This window comes from Salvelinus fontinalis, unplaced genomic scaffold (genome assembly GCF_029448725.1).
Source record: "Salvelinus fontinalis isolate EN_2023a unplaced genomic scaffold, ASM2944872v1 scaffold_0152, whole genome shotgun sequence".
NCBI classification, from domain to species: domain Eukaryota; kingdom Metazoa; phylum Chordata; class Actinopteri; order Salmoniformes; family Salmonidae; genus Salvelinus; species Salvelinus fontinalis.
In genome coordinates this window covers 216,610-231,528 of record NW_026600361.1, presented here as the reverse complement: position 1 = coordinate 231,528, position 14,919 = coordinate 216,610, and positions in this window count along the sequence as shown.

Genomic DNA, 14,919 nt, shown 5'->3' with positions numbered 1-14,919 from the left:
TAACAGAACAGACTCCTCTAACAGAACAGACTCCTCTAACTCTAACAGAACAGACTCCTCTAACTCTAACAGAACAGACTCCTCTAACTCTAACAGAACAGACTCCTCTAACAGAACAGACTCCTTTAACTCTAACAGAACAGACTCCTCTAACAGAACAGACTCCTCTAACTCTAACAGAACAGACTCCTCTAACTCTAACAGAACAGACTCCTCTAACAGAACAGACTCCTCTAACAGAACAGACTCCTTTAACTCTAACAGAACAGACTCCTCTAACAGAACAGACTCCTCTAACTCTAACAGAACAGACTCCTCTAACAGAACAGACTCCTCTAACTCTAACAGAACAGACTCCTCTAACTCTAACAGAACAGACTCCTCTAACAGAACAGACTCCTCTAACTCTAACAGAACAGACTCCTCTAACTCTAACAGAACAGACTCCTCTAACAGAACAGACTCCTCTAACAGAACAGACTCCTTTAACTCTAACAGAACAGACTCCTCTAACAGAACAGACTCCTCTAACTCTAACAGAACAGACTCCTCTAACTCTAACAGAACAGACTCCTCTAACTCTAACAGAACAGACTCCTCTAACTCTAACAGAACAGACTCCTCTAACAGAACAGACTCCTTTAACTCTAACAGAACAGACTCCTCTAACAGAACAGACTCCTCTAACTCTAACAGAACAGACTCCTCTAACTCTAACAGAACAGACTCCTCTAACTCTAACAGAACAGACTCCTCTAACAGAACAGACTCCTTTAACTCTAACAGAACAGACTCCTCTAACAGAACAGACTCCTCTAACTCTAACAGAACAGACTCCTCTAACTCTAACAGAACAGACTCCTCTAACAGAACAGACTCCTCTAACAGAACAGACTCCTCTAACAGAACAGACTCCTCTAACTCTAACAGAACAGACTCCTCTAACTCTAACAGAACAGACTCCTCTAACTCTAACAGAACATACTCCTCTAACAGAACAGACTCCTCTAACTCTAACAGAACAGACTCCTCTAACAGAACAGACTCCTCTAACTCTAACAGAACAGATTCCTCTAACAGAACAGACTCCTCTAACAGAACAGACTCCTCTAACTCTAACAGAACAGACTCCTCTAACTCTAACAGAACAGACTCCTCTAACTCTAACAGAACAGACTCCTCTAACAGAACAGACTCCTCTAACTCTAACAGAACAGATTCCTCTAACAGAACAGACTCCTCTAACAGAACAGACTCCTCTAACTCTAACAGAACAGACTCCTCTAACTCTAACAGAACAGACTCCTCTAACTCTAACAGAACAGACTCCTCTAACAGAACAGACTCCTCTAACAGAACAGACTCCTCTAACTCTAACAGAACAGACTCCTCTAACTCTAACAGAACAGACTCCTCTAACTCTAACAGAACAGACTCCTCTAACTCTAACAGAACAGACTCCTCTAACAGAACAGACTCCTCTAACAGAACAGACTCCTCTAACTCTAACAGAACAGACTCCTCTAACAGAACAGACTCCTCTAACTCTAACAGAACACACTCCTCTAACTCTAACAGAACAGACTCCTCTAACTCTAACAGAACAGACTCCTCTAACTCTAACAGAACAGACTCCTCTAACAGAACAGACTCCTCTAACAGAACAGACTCCTTTAACTCTAACAGAACAGACTCCTCTAACAGAACAGACTCCTCTAACTCTAACAAAACAGACTCCTCTAACAGAACAGACTCCTCTAACTCTAACAGAACAGACTCCTCTAACAGAACAGACTCCTCTAACAGAACAGACTCCTCTAACTCTAACAGAACAGACTCCTCTAACAGAACAGACTCCTCTAACTCTAACAGATCAGACTCCTCTAACTCTAACAGAACAGACTCCTCTAACTCTAACAGAACAGTCTCCTCTAACAGAACAGACTCCTCTAACTCTAACAGAACAGACTCCTCTAACTCTAACAGAACAGACTCCTCTAACAGAACAGACTCCTCTAACTCTAACAGAACAGACTCCTCTAACAGAACAGACTCCTCTAACTCTAACAGAACAGACTCCTCTAACTCTAACAGAACAGTCCCCTCTAACTCTAACAGAACAGACTCCTCTAACAGAACAGACTCCTCTAACAGAACAGACTCCTCTAACTCTAACAGAACAGACTCCCCTAACAGAACAGACTCCTCTAACTCTAACAGAACAGACTCCTCTAACTCTAACAGAACAGACTCCTCTAACTCTAAAAGAACAGACTCCTCTAACAGAACAGACTCCTCCAACAGAACAGACTCCTCTAACTCTAACAGAACAGACTCCTCTAACTCTAACAGAACAGACTCCTCTAACTCTAACAGAACAGACTCCTCTAAAAGAACAGACTCCTCTAACTCTAACAGAACAGACTCCTCTAACTCTAACAGAACAGACTCCTCTAACTCTAACAGAACAGACTCCTCTAACAGAACAGACTCCTCTAACTCTAACAGAACAGACTCCTCTAACAGAACAGACTCCTCTAACTCTAACAGAACAGACTCCTCTAACAGAACAGACTCCTCTAACAGAACAGACTCCTCTAACTCTAACAGAACAGTCTCCTCTAACTCTAACAGAACAGACTCCTCTAACTCTAACAGAACAGACTCCTCTAACTCTAACAGAACAGACTCCTCTAACAGAACAGACTCCTCTAACAGAACAGACTCCTCTAACTCTAACAGAACAGACTCCTCTTACTCTAACAGAACAGACTTCTCTAACTCTAACAGAACAGACTCATCTAACTCTAACAGAACAGACTCCTCTAACAGAACAGACTCCTCTAACAGAACAGTCTCCTCTAACAGAACAGACTCCTCTAACAGAACAGTCTCCTTTAACTCTAACAGAACAGACTCCTCTAACAGAACAGACTCCTCTAACAGAACAGACTCCTCTAACAGAACAGACTCCTCTAACAGAACTGTCTCCTCTAACAGAATAGTCTCCTCTAACTCTAACAGAACAGACTCCTCTAACAGAACAGACTCCTCTAACAGAACAGACTCCTCTAACAGAACAGACTCCTCTAACTCTAACAGAACAGACTCCTCTAACAGAACAGACTCCTCTAACTCTAACAGAACAGACTCCTCTAACTCTAACAGAACAGACTCCTCTAACTCTAACAGAACAGACTCCTCTAACAGAACAGACTCCTCTAACTCTAACAGAACAGACTCCTCTAACAGAACAGACTCCTCTAACTCTAACAGAACAGACTCCTCTAACTCTAACAGAACAGACTCCTCTAACTCTAACAGAACAGACTCCTCTAACAGAACAGACTCCTCTAACAGAACAGACTCCTATAACAGAACAGACTCCTCTAACAAAACAAACTCCTCTAACTCTAACAGAACAGACTCCTCTAACAGAACAGACTCCTCTAACTCTAACAGAACAGACTCCTCTAACTCTAACAGAACAGACTCCTCTAACAGAACAGACTCCTCTAACAGAACAGCCTCCTCTAACTCTAACAGAACAGACTCCTCTAACAGAACAGACTCCTCTAACAGAACAGACTCCTCTAACAGAACAGACTCCTCTAACAGAACAGCCTCCTCTAACAGAACAGACTCCTCTAACTCTAACAGAACAGACTCCTCTAACTCTAACAGAACAGACTCCTCTAACTCTAACAGAACAGACTCCTCTAACAGAACAGACTCCTCTAACTCTAACAGAACAGACTCCTCTAACAGATCAGACTCCTCTAACTCTAACAGAACAGACTCCTCTAACTCTAACAGAACAGACTCCTCTAACAGAACAGACTCCTCTAACTCTAACAGAACAGACTCCTCTAACAGAACAGCCTCCTCTAACAGAACAGACTCCTCTAACAGAACAGACTCCTCTAACAGAACAGACTCCTCTAACAGAACAGACTCCTCTAACTCTAACAGAACAGACTCCTCTAACTCTAACAGAACAGACTCCTCTAACTCTAACAGAACAGACTCCTCTAACTCTAACAGAACAGACTCCTCTAACAGAACAGACTCCTCTAACTCTAACAGACCAGACTCCTCTAACTCTAACAGAACAGACTCCTCTAACAGAACAGACTCCTCTAACAGAACAGACTCCTCTAACTCTAACAGAACAGACTCCTCTAACAGAACAGACTCCTCTAACAGAACAGACTCCTCTAACTCTAACAGAACAGACTCCTCTAACAGAACAGACTCCTCTAACAGAACAGTCTCCTCTAACAGAACAGACTCCTCTAACAGAACAGACTCCTCTAACTCTAACAGAACAGCCTCCTCTAACAGAACAGCCTCCTCTAACAGAACAGACTCCTCTAACTCTAACAGAACAGACTCCTCTAACAGAACAGACTCCTCTAACAGAACAGACTCCTCTAACTCTAACAGAACAGACTCCTCTAACTCTAACAGAACAGACTCCTCTAACTCTAACATAACAGACTCCTCTAACAGAACAGACTCCTCTAACTCTAACAGAACAGACTCCTCTAACTCTAACAGAACAGACTCCTCTAACAGAACAGACTCCTCTAACAGAACAGTCTCCTCTAACAGAACAGACTCCTCTAACAGAACAGTCTCCTTTAACTCTAACAGAACAGACTCCTCTAACAGAACAGACTCCTCTAACAGAACAGTCTCCTCTAACAGAACAGTCTCCTCTAACAGAATAGTCTCCTCTAACTCTAACAGAACAGACTCCTCTAACAGAACAGACTCCTCTAACAGAACAGACTCCTCTAACAGAACAGACTCCTCTAACTCTAACAGAACAGACTCCTATAACTCTAACAGAACAGACTCCTCTAACTCTAACAGAACAGACTCCTCTAACAGAACAGACTCCTCTAGTTCTAACAGAACAGACTCCTCTAACTCTAACAGAACAGACTCCTCTAACTCTAACAGAACAGACTCCTCTAACTCTAACAGAACAGACTCCTCTAACAGAACAGACTCCTCTAACTCTAACAGAACAGACTCCTCTAACAGAACAGACTCCTCTAACTCTAACAGAACAGACTCCTCTAACAGAACAGACTCCTCTAACTCTAACAGAACAGACTCCTCTAACTCTAACAGAACAGACTCCTCTAACAGAACAGACTCCTCTAACAGAACAGCCTCCTCTAACAGAACAGCCTCCTCTAACTCTAACAGAACAGACTCCTCTAACAGAACAGACTCCTCTAACAGAACAGCCTCCTCTAACAGAACAGACTCCTCTAACAGAACAGACTCCTCTAACTCTAACAGAACAGACTCCTCTAACACTAACAGAACAGACTCCTCTAACAGAACAGACTCCTCTACCTCTAACAGAACAGACTCCTCTAAAAGATCAGACTCCTCTAACTCTAACAGAACAGACTCCTCTAACTCTAACAGAACAGACTCCTCTAACAGAACAGACTCCTCTAACTCTAACAGAACAGACTCCTCTAACAGAACATCCTCCTCTAACAGAACAGACTCCTCTAACAGAACAGACTCCTCTAACAGAACAGACTCCTCTAACAGAACAGACTCCTCTAACTCTAACAGAACAGACTCCTCTAACAGAACAGACTCCTCTAACAGAACAGACTCCTCTAACTCTAACAGAACAGACTCCTCTAACAGAACAGACTCCTCTAACAGAACAGACTCCTCTAACTCTAACAGAACAGACTCCTCTAACAGAACAGACTCCTCTAACAGAACAGTCTCCTCTAACAGAACAGACTCCTCTAACAGAACAGACTCCTCTAACTCTAACAGAACAGCCTGCTCTAACAGAACAGCCTCCTCTAACAGAACAGACTCCTCTAACTCTAAAAGAACAGACTCCTCTAACTCTAACAGAACAGACTCCTCTAACTCTAACAGAACAGACTCCTCTAACAGAACAGACTCCTCTAACAGAACAGACTCCTCTAACTCTAACAGAACAGACTCCTCTAACAGAACAGACTCCTCTAACTCTAACAGAACAGACTCCTCTAACTCTAACATAACAGACTCCTCTAACAGAACAGACTCCTCTAACTCTAACAGAACAGCCTCCTCTAACAGAACAGACTCCTCTAACAGAACAGACTCCTCTAACAGAACAGACTCCTCTAACAGAACAGACTCCTCTAACTCTAACAGAACAGACTCCTCTAACTCTAACAGAACAGACTCCTCTAACAGAACAGACTCCTCTAACTCTAACAGAACAGACTCCTCTAACTCTAACAGAACAGACTCCTCTAACAGAACAGACTCCTCTAACAGAACAGACTCCTCTAACTCTAACAGAACAGACTCCTCTAACAGAACAGACTCCTCTAACAGAACAGACTCCTCTAACTCTAACAGAACAGACTCCTCTAACAGAACAGACTCCTCTAACAGAACAGTCTCCTCTAACAGAACAGACTCCTCTAACAGAACAGACTCCTCTAACTCTAACAGAACAGCCTGCTCTAACAGAACAGCCTCCTCTAACAGAACAGACTCCTCTAACTCTAACAGAACAGACTCCTCTAACTCTAACAGAACAGACTCCTCTAACTCTAACAGAACAGACTCCTCTAACAGAACAGACTCCTCTAACAGAACAGACTCCTCTAACTCTAACATAACAGACTCCTCTAACAGAACAGACTCCTCTAACTCTAACAGAACAGACTCCTCTAACTCTAACATAACAGACTCCTCTAACAGAACAGACTCCTCTAACTCTAACAGAACAGACTCCTCTAACTCTAACAGAACAGACTCCTCTAACTCTAACAGAACAGACTCCTCTAACTCTAACAGAACAGACTCCTCTAACAGAAAAGACTCCTCTAACTCTAACAGAACAGACTCCTCTAACAGAACAGACTCCTCTAACTCTAACAGAACAGACTCCTATAACAGAACAGACTCCTCTAACAGATCAGACTCCTCTAACTCTAACAGAACAGACTCCTCTAACTCTAACAGAACAGACTCCTCTAACAGAACAGACTCCTCTAACTCTAACAGAACAGACTCCTCTAACTCTAACAGAACAGACTCCTCTAACTCTAACAGAACAGACTCCTCTAACAGAACAGACTCCTCTAACTCTAACAGAACAGACTCCTCTAACAGAACAGACTCCTCTAACAGAACAGACTCCTCTAACTCTAACAGAACAGACTCCTCTAACAGAACAGACTCCTCTAACAGAACAGACTCCTCTAATAGAACAGACTCCTCTAACTCTAACAGAACAGACTCCTCTAACTCTAACAGAACAGACTCCTCTAACAGAACAGACTCCTCTAACAGAACAGACTCCTCTAACTCTAACAGAACAGACTCCTCTAACAGAACAGACTCCTCTAACTCTAACAGAACAGACTCCTCTAACTCTAACAGAACAGACTCCTCTAACTCTAACAGAACAGACTCGTCTAACTCTAACAGAACAGACTCCTCTAACTCTAACAGAACAGACTCCTCTAACTCTAACAGAACAGACTCCTCTAACTCTAACAGAACAGACTCCTCTAACAGAACAGACTCCTCTAACTCTAACAGGACAGACTCCTCTAACAGAACAGACTCCTCTAACAGAACAGACTCCTCTAACTCTAACAGAACAGACTCCTCTAACTCTAACAGAACAGACTCCTCTAACAGAACAGACTCCTCTACCTCTAACAGAACAGACTCCTCTAACTCTAACAGAACAGACTCCTCTAACAGAACAGACTCCTCTAACTCTAACAGAACAGACTCCTCTAACAGAACAGACTCCTCTAACTCTAACAGAACAGACTCCTCTAACTCTAACAGAACAGACTCCTCTAACTCTAACAGAACAGACTCCTCTAACTCTAACAGAACAGACTCCTCCAACAGAACAGACTCCTCTAACTCTAACAGAACAAACTCCTCTAACAGAACAGACTCCTCTAACTCTAACAGAACAGACTCCTATAACAGAACAGACTCCTCTAACAGATCAGACTCCTCTAACTCTAACAGAACAGACTCCTCTAACTCTAACAGAACAGACTCCTCTAACTCTAACAGAACAGACTCCTCTAACTCTAACAGAACAGACTCCTCTAACAGAACAGACTCCTCTAACTCTAATAGAACAGACTCCTCTAACAGAACAGACTCCTCTAACAGAACAGACTCCTCTAACAGAACAGACTCCTCTAACTCTAACAGAACAGACTCCTCTAACAGAACAGACTCCTCTAACAGAACAGACTCCTCTAATAGAACAGACTCCTCTAACTCTAACAGAACAGATTCCTCTAACTCTAACAGAACAGACTCCTCTAACAAAACAGACTCCTCTAAGAGAACAGACTCCTCTAACTCTAACAGAACAGACTCCTCTAACAGAAGAGACTCCTCTAACAGAACAGATTCCTCTAACTCTAACAGAACAGACTCCTCTAACTCTAACAGAACAGACTCCTCTAACAGAACAGACTCCTCTAACAGAACAGACTCCTCTAACTCTAACAGAACAGACTCCTCTAACTCTAACAGAACAGACTCCTCTAACAGAACAGACTCCTCTAACTCTAACAGAACAGACTCCTCTAACAGAACAGACTCCTCTAACAGAACAGACTCCTCTAACAGAACAGACTCCTCTAACTCTAACAGAACAGACTCCTCTAACAGAACAGACTCCTCTAACAGAACAGACTCCTCTAATAGAACAGACTCCTCTAACTCTAACAGAACAGACTCCTCTAACTCTAACAGAACAGACTCCTCTAACAGAACAGACTCCTCTAACAGAACAGACTCCTCTAACTCTAACAGAACAGACTCCTCTAACAGAACAGACTCCTCTAACTCTAACAGAACAGACTCCTCTAACTCTAACAGAACAGACTCCTCTAACTCTAACAGAACAGACTCCTCTGACTCTAACAGAACAGACTCCTCTAACTCTAACAGAACAGACTCCTCTAACTCTAACAGAACAGACTCCTCTAACTCTAACAGAACATACTCCTCTAACAGAACAGACTCCTCTAACTCTAACAGAACAGACTCCTCTAACTCTAACAGAACAGACCCCTCTAACTCTAACAGAACAGACTCCTCTAACTCTAACAGAACAGACTCCTCTAACAGAACAGACTCCTCTACCTGTAACAGAACAGACTCCTCTAACAGAACAGACTCCTCTAACTCTAACAGAACAGACTCCTCTAACAGAACAGACTCCTCTAACTCTAAAAGAACAGACTCCTCTAACAGAACAGACTCCTCTAACAGAACAGACTCCTCTAACAGAACAGACTCCTCTAACTCTAACAGAACAGACTCCTCTAACAGAACAGACTCCTCTAACTCTAACAGAACAGACTCCTATAACAGAACAGACTCCTCTAACAGATCAGACTCCTCTAACTCTAACAGAACAGACTCCTCTAACTCTAACAGAACAGACTCCTCTAACTCTAACAGAACAGACTCCTCTAACTCTAACAGAACAGACTCCTCTAACAGAACAGACTCCTCTAACTCTAACAGAACAGACTCCTCTAACAGAACAGACTCCTCTAACAGAACAGACTCCTCTAACAGAACAGACTCCTCTAACAGAACGGACTCCTCTAACAGAACAGACTCCTCTAATAGAACAGACTCCTCTAACTCTAACAGAACAGACTCCTCTAACTCTAACAGAACAGACTCCTCTAACAGAACAGACTCCTCTAACAGAACAGACTCCTCTAACTCTAACAGAACAGACTCCTCTAACTCTAACAGAACAGACTCCTCTAACTCTAACAGAACAGACTCCTCTAACTCTAACAAAACAGACTCCTCTAACAGAACAGACTCCTCTACCTCTAACAGAACAGACTCCTCTAACTCTAACAGAACAGACTCCTCTAACAGAACAGACTCCTCTAACTCTAACAGAACAGACTCCTCTAACAGAACAGACTCCTCTAACTCTAACAGAACAGACTCCTCTAACTCTAACAGAACAGACACCTATAACTCTAACAGAACAGACTCCTCTAACAGAACAGACTCCTCTAACAGAACAGACTCCTCTAACTCTAACAGAACAGACTCCTCTAACTCTAACAGAACAGACTCCTCTAACAGAACAGACTCCTCTAACTCTAACAGAACAGACTCCTCTAACAGAACAGACTCCTCTAACAGAACAGACTCCTCTAACAGAACAGACTCCTCTAACTCTAACAGAACAGACTCCTCTAACAGAACAGACTCCTCTAACAGAACAGACTCCTCTAATAGAACAGACTCCTCTAACTCTAACAGAACAGACTCCTCTAACTCTAACAGAACAGACTCCTCTAACAGAACAGACTCCTCTAACAGAACAGACTCCTCTAACTCTAACAGAACAGACTCCTCTAACAGAACAGACTCCTCTAACTCTAACAGAACAGACTCCTCTAACTCTAACAGAACAGACTCCTCTAACTCTAACAGAACAGACTCCTCTAACTCTAACAGAACAGACTCCTCTAACAGAACAGACTCCTCTAACTCTAACAGAACAGACTCCTCTAACTCTAACAGAACAGACCCCTCTAACTCTAACAGAACAGACTCCTCTAACTCTAACAGAACAGACTCCTCTAACAGAACAGACTCCTCTACCTCTAACAGAACAGACTCCTCTAACAGAACAGACTCCTCTAACTCTAACAGAACAGACTCCTCTAACTCTAACAGAACAGACTCCTCTAACTCTAACAGAACAGACTCCTGTAACAGAACAGACTCCTCTAACTCTAACAGAACAGACTCCTCTAACTCTAACAGAACAGACTCCTCTAACTCTAACAGAACAGACTCCTCTAACTCTAACAGAACAGACTCCTCTAACTCTAACAGAACAGACTCCTCTAACTCTAACAGAACAGACTCCTCTAACTCTAACAGAACAGACTCCTCTAACAGAACAGACTCCTCTAACTCTAACAGAACAGACTCCTCTAACAGAACAGACTCCTCTAACAGAACAGACTCCTCTAACTCTAACAGAACAGACTCCTCTAACAGAACAGACTCCTCTAACAGAACAGACTCCTCTAATAGAACAGACTCCTCTAACTCTAACAGAACAGACTCCTCTAACTCTAACAGAACAGACTCCTCTAACAGAACAGAATCCTCTAACAGAACAGACTCCTCTAACTCTAACAGAACAGACTCCTCTAACAGAACAGACTCCTCTAACTCTAACAGAACAGACTCCTCTAACTCTAACAGAACAGACTCCTCTAACTCTAACAGAACAGACTCGTCTAACTCTAACAGAACAGACTCCTCTAACTCTAACAGAACAGACTCCTCTAACTCTAACAGAACAGACTCCTCTAACTCTAACAGAACAGACTCCTCTAACAGAACAGACTCCTCTAACTCTAACAGAACAGACTCCTCTAACAGAACAGACTCCTCTAACAGAACAGACTCCTCTAACTCTAACAGAACAGACTCCTCTAACTCTAACAGAACAGACTCCTCTAACAGAACAGACTCCTCTACCTCTAACAGAACAGACTCCTCTAACTCTAACAGAACAGACTCCTCTAACAGAACAGACTCCTCTACCTCTAACAGAACAGACTCCTCTAACAGAACAGACTCCTCTAACTCTAACAGAACAGACTCCTCTAACTCTAACAGAACAGACTCCTCTAACTCTAACAGAACAGACTCCTCTAACTCTAACAGAACAGACTCCTCCAACAGAACAGACTCCTCTAACTCTAACAGAACAAACTCCTCTAACAGAACAGACTCCTCTAACTCTAACAGAACAGACTCCTATAACAGATCAGACTCCTCTAACAGATCAGACTCCTCTAACTCTAACAGAACAGACTCCTCTAACTCTAACAGAACAGACTCCTCTAACTCTAACAGAACAGACTCCTCTAACTCTAACAGAACAGACTCCTCTAACAGAACAGACTCCTCTAACTCTAATAGAACAGACTCCTCTAACAGAACAGACTCCTCTAACAGAACAGACTCCTCTAACAGAACAGACTCCTCTAACTCTAACAGAACAGACTCCTCTAACAGAACAGACTCCTCTAACAGAACAGACTCCTCTAATAGAACAGACTCCTCTAACTCTAACAGAACAGACTCCTCTAACTCTAACAGAACAGACTCCTCTAACAGAACAGACTCCTCTAACAGAACAGACTCCTCTAACTCTAACAGAACAGACTCCTCTAACAGAAGAGACTCCTCTAACAGAACAGACTCCTCTAACTCTAACAGAACAGACTCCTCTAACTCTAACAGAACAGACTCCTCTAACAGAACAGACTCCTCTAACAGAACAGACTCCTCTAACTCTAACAGAACAGACTCCTCTAACTCTAACAGAACAGACTCCTCTAACAGAACAGACTCCTCTAACTCTAACAGAACAGACTCCTCTAACAGAACAGACTCCTCTAACAGAACAGACTCCTCTAACAGAACAGACTCCTCTAATAGAACAGACTCCTCTAACTCTAACAGAACAGACTCCTCTAACTCTAACAGAACAGACTCCTCTAACAGAACAGACTCCTCTAACAGAACAGACTCCTCTAACTCTAACAGAACAGACTCCTCTAACAGAACAGACTCCTCTAACTCTAACAGAACAGACTCCTCTAACTCTAACAGAACAGACTCCTCTAACTCTAACAGAACAGACTCCTCTAACTCTAACAGAACAGACTCCTCTAACTCTAACAGAACAGACTCCTCTAACTCTAACAGAACAGACTCCTCTAACTCTAACAGAACATACTCCTCTAACAGAACAGACTCCTCTAACTCTAACAGAACAGACTCCTCTAACTCTAACAGAACAGACCCCTCTAACTCTAACAGAACAGACTCCTCTAACTCTAACAGAACAGACTCCTCTAACAGAACAGACTCCTCTACCTCTAACAGAACAGACTCCTCTAACAGAACAGACTCCTCTAACTCTAACAGAACAGACTCCTCTAACAGAACAGACTCCTCTAACTCTAACAGAACAGACTCCTCTAACAGAACAGACTCCTCTAACAGAACAGACTCCTCTAACAGAACAGACTCCTCTAACTCTAACAGAACAGACTCCTCTAACAGAACAGACTCCTCTAACTCTAACAGAACAGACTACTATAACAGAACAGACTCCTCTAACAGATCAGACTCCTCTAACTCTAACAGAACAGACTCCTCTAACTCTAACAGAACAGACTCCTCTAACTCTAACAGAACAGACTCCTCTAACTCTAACAGAACAGACTCCTCTAACAGAACAGACTCCTCTAACTCTAACAGAACAGACTCCTCTAACAGAACAGACTCCTCTAACAGAACAGACTCCTCTAACAGAACAGACTCCTCTAACTCTAACAGAACAGACTCCTCTAACAGAACGGACTCCTCTAACAGAACAGACTCCTCTAATAGAACAGACTGCTCTAACTCTAACAGAACAGACTCCTCTAACTCTAACAGAACAGACTCCTCTAACAGAACAGACTCCTCTAACAGAACAGACTCCTCTAACTCTAACAGAACAGACTCCTCTAACAGAAGAGACTCCTCTAACTCTAACAGAACAGACTCCTCTAACTCTAACAGAACAGACTCCTCTAACTCTAACAGAACAGACTCCTCTAACTCTAACAGAACAGACTCCTCTAACAGAACAGACTCCTCTAACTCTAACAGAACAGACTCCTCTAACTCTAACAGAACAGACTCCTCTAACTCTAACAGAACAGACTCCTCTAACTCTAACAAAACAGACTCCTCTAACAGAACAGACTCCTCTACCTCTAACAGAACAGACTCCTCTAACTCTAACAGAACAGACTCCTCTAACAGAACAGACTCCTCTAACTCTAACAGAACAGACTCCTCTAACAGAACAGACTCCTCTAACTCTAACAGAACAGACTCCTCTAACTCTAACAGAACAGACACCTCTAACTCTAACAGAACAGACTCCTCTAACAGAACAGACTCCTCTAACAGAACAGACTCCTCTAACTCTAACAGAACAGACTCCTCTAACAGAACAGACTCCTCTAACAGAACAGACTCCTCTAACAGAACAGACTCCTCTAACTCTAACAGAACAGACTCCTCTAACAGAACAGACTCCTCTAACAGAACAGACTCCTCTAATAGAACAGACTCCTCTAACTCTAACAGAACAGACTCCTCTAACTCTAACAGAACAGACTCCTCTAACAGAACAGACTCCTTTAACTGAACAGACTCCTCTAACTCTAACAGAACAGACTCCTCTAACAGAACAGACTCCTCTAACTCTAACAGAACAGTCTCCTCTAACTCTAACAGAACAGACTCCTCTAACTCTAACAGAACAGACTCCTCTAACTCTAACAGAACAGACTCCTCTAACAGAACAGACTCCTCTAACAGAACAGACTCCTCTAACTCTAACAAAACAGACTCCTCTAACAGAACAGACTCCTCTACCTCTAACAGAACAGACTCCTCTAACAGAACAGACTCCTCTAACTCTAACAGAACAGACTCCTCTAACAGAACAGACTCCTCTAACAGAACAGACTCCTCTAACAGAACAGACTCCTCTAACAGAACAGACTCCTCTAACAGAACAGACTCCTCTAACTCTAACAGAACAGACTCCTCTAACAGAACAGACTCCTCTAACTCTAACAGAACAGACTCCTATAACAGAACAGACTCCTCTAACAGATCAGACTCCTCTAACTCTAACAGAACAGACTCCTCTAACTCTAACAGAACAGACTCCTCTAACTCTAACAGAACAGACTCCTCTAACTCTAACAGAACAGACTCCTCTAACAGAACAGACTCCTCTAA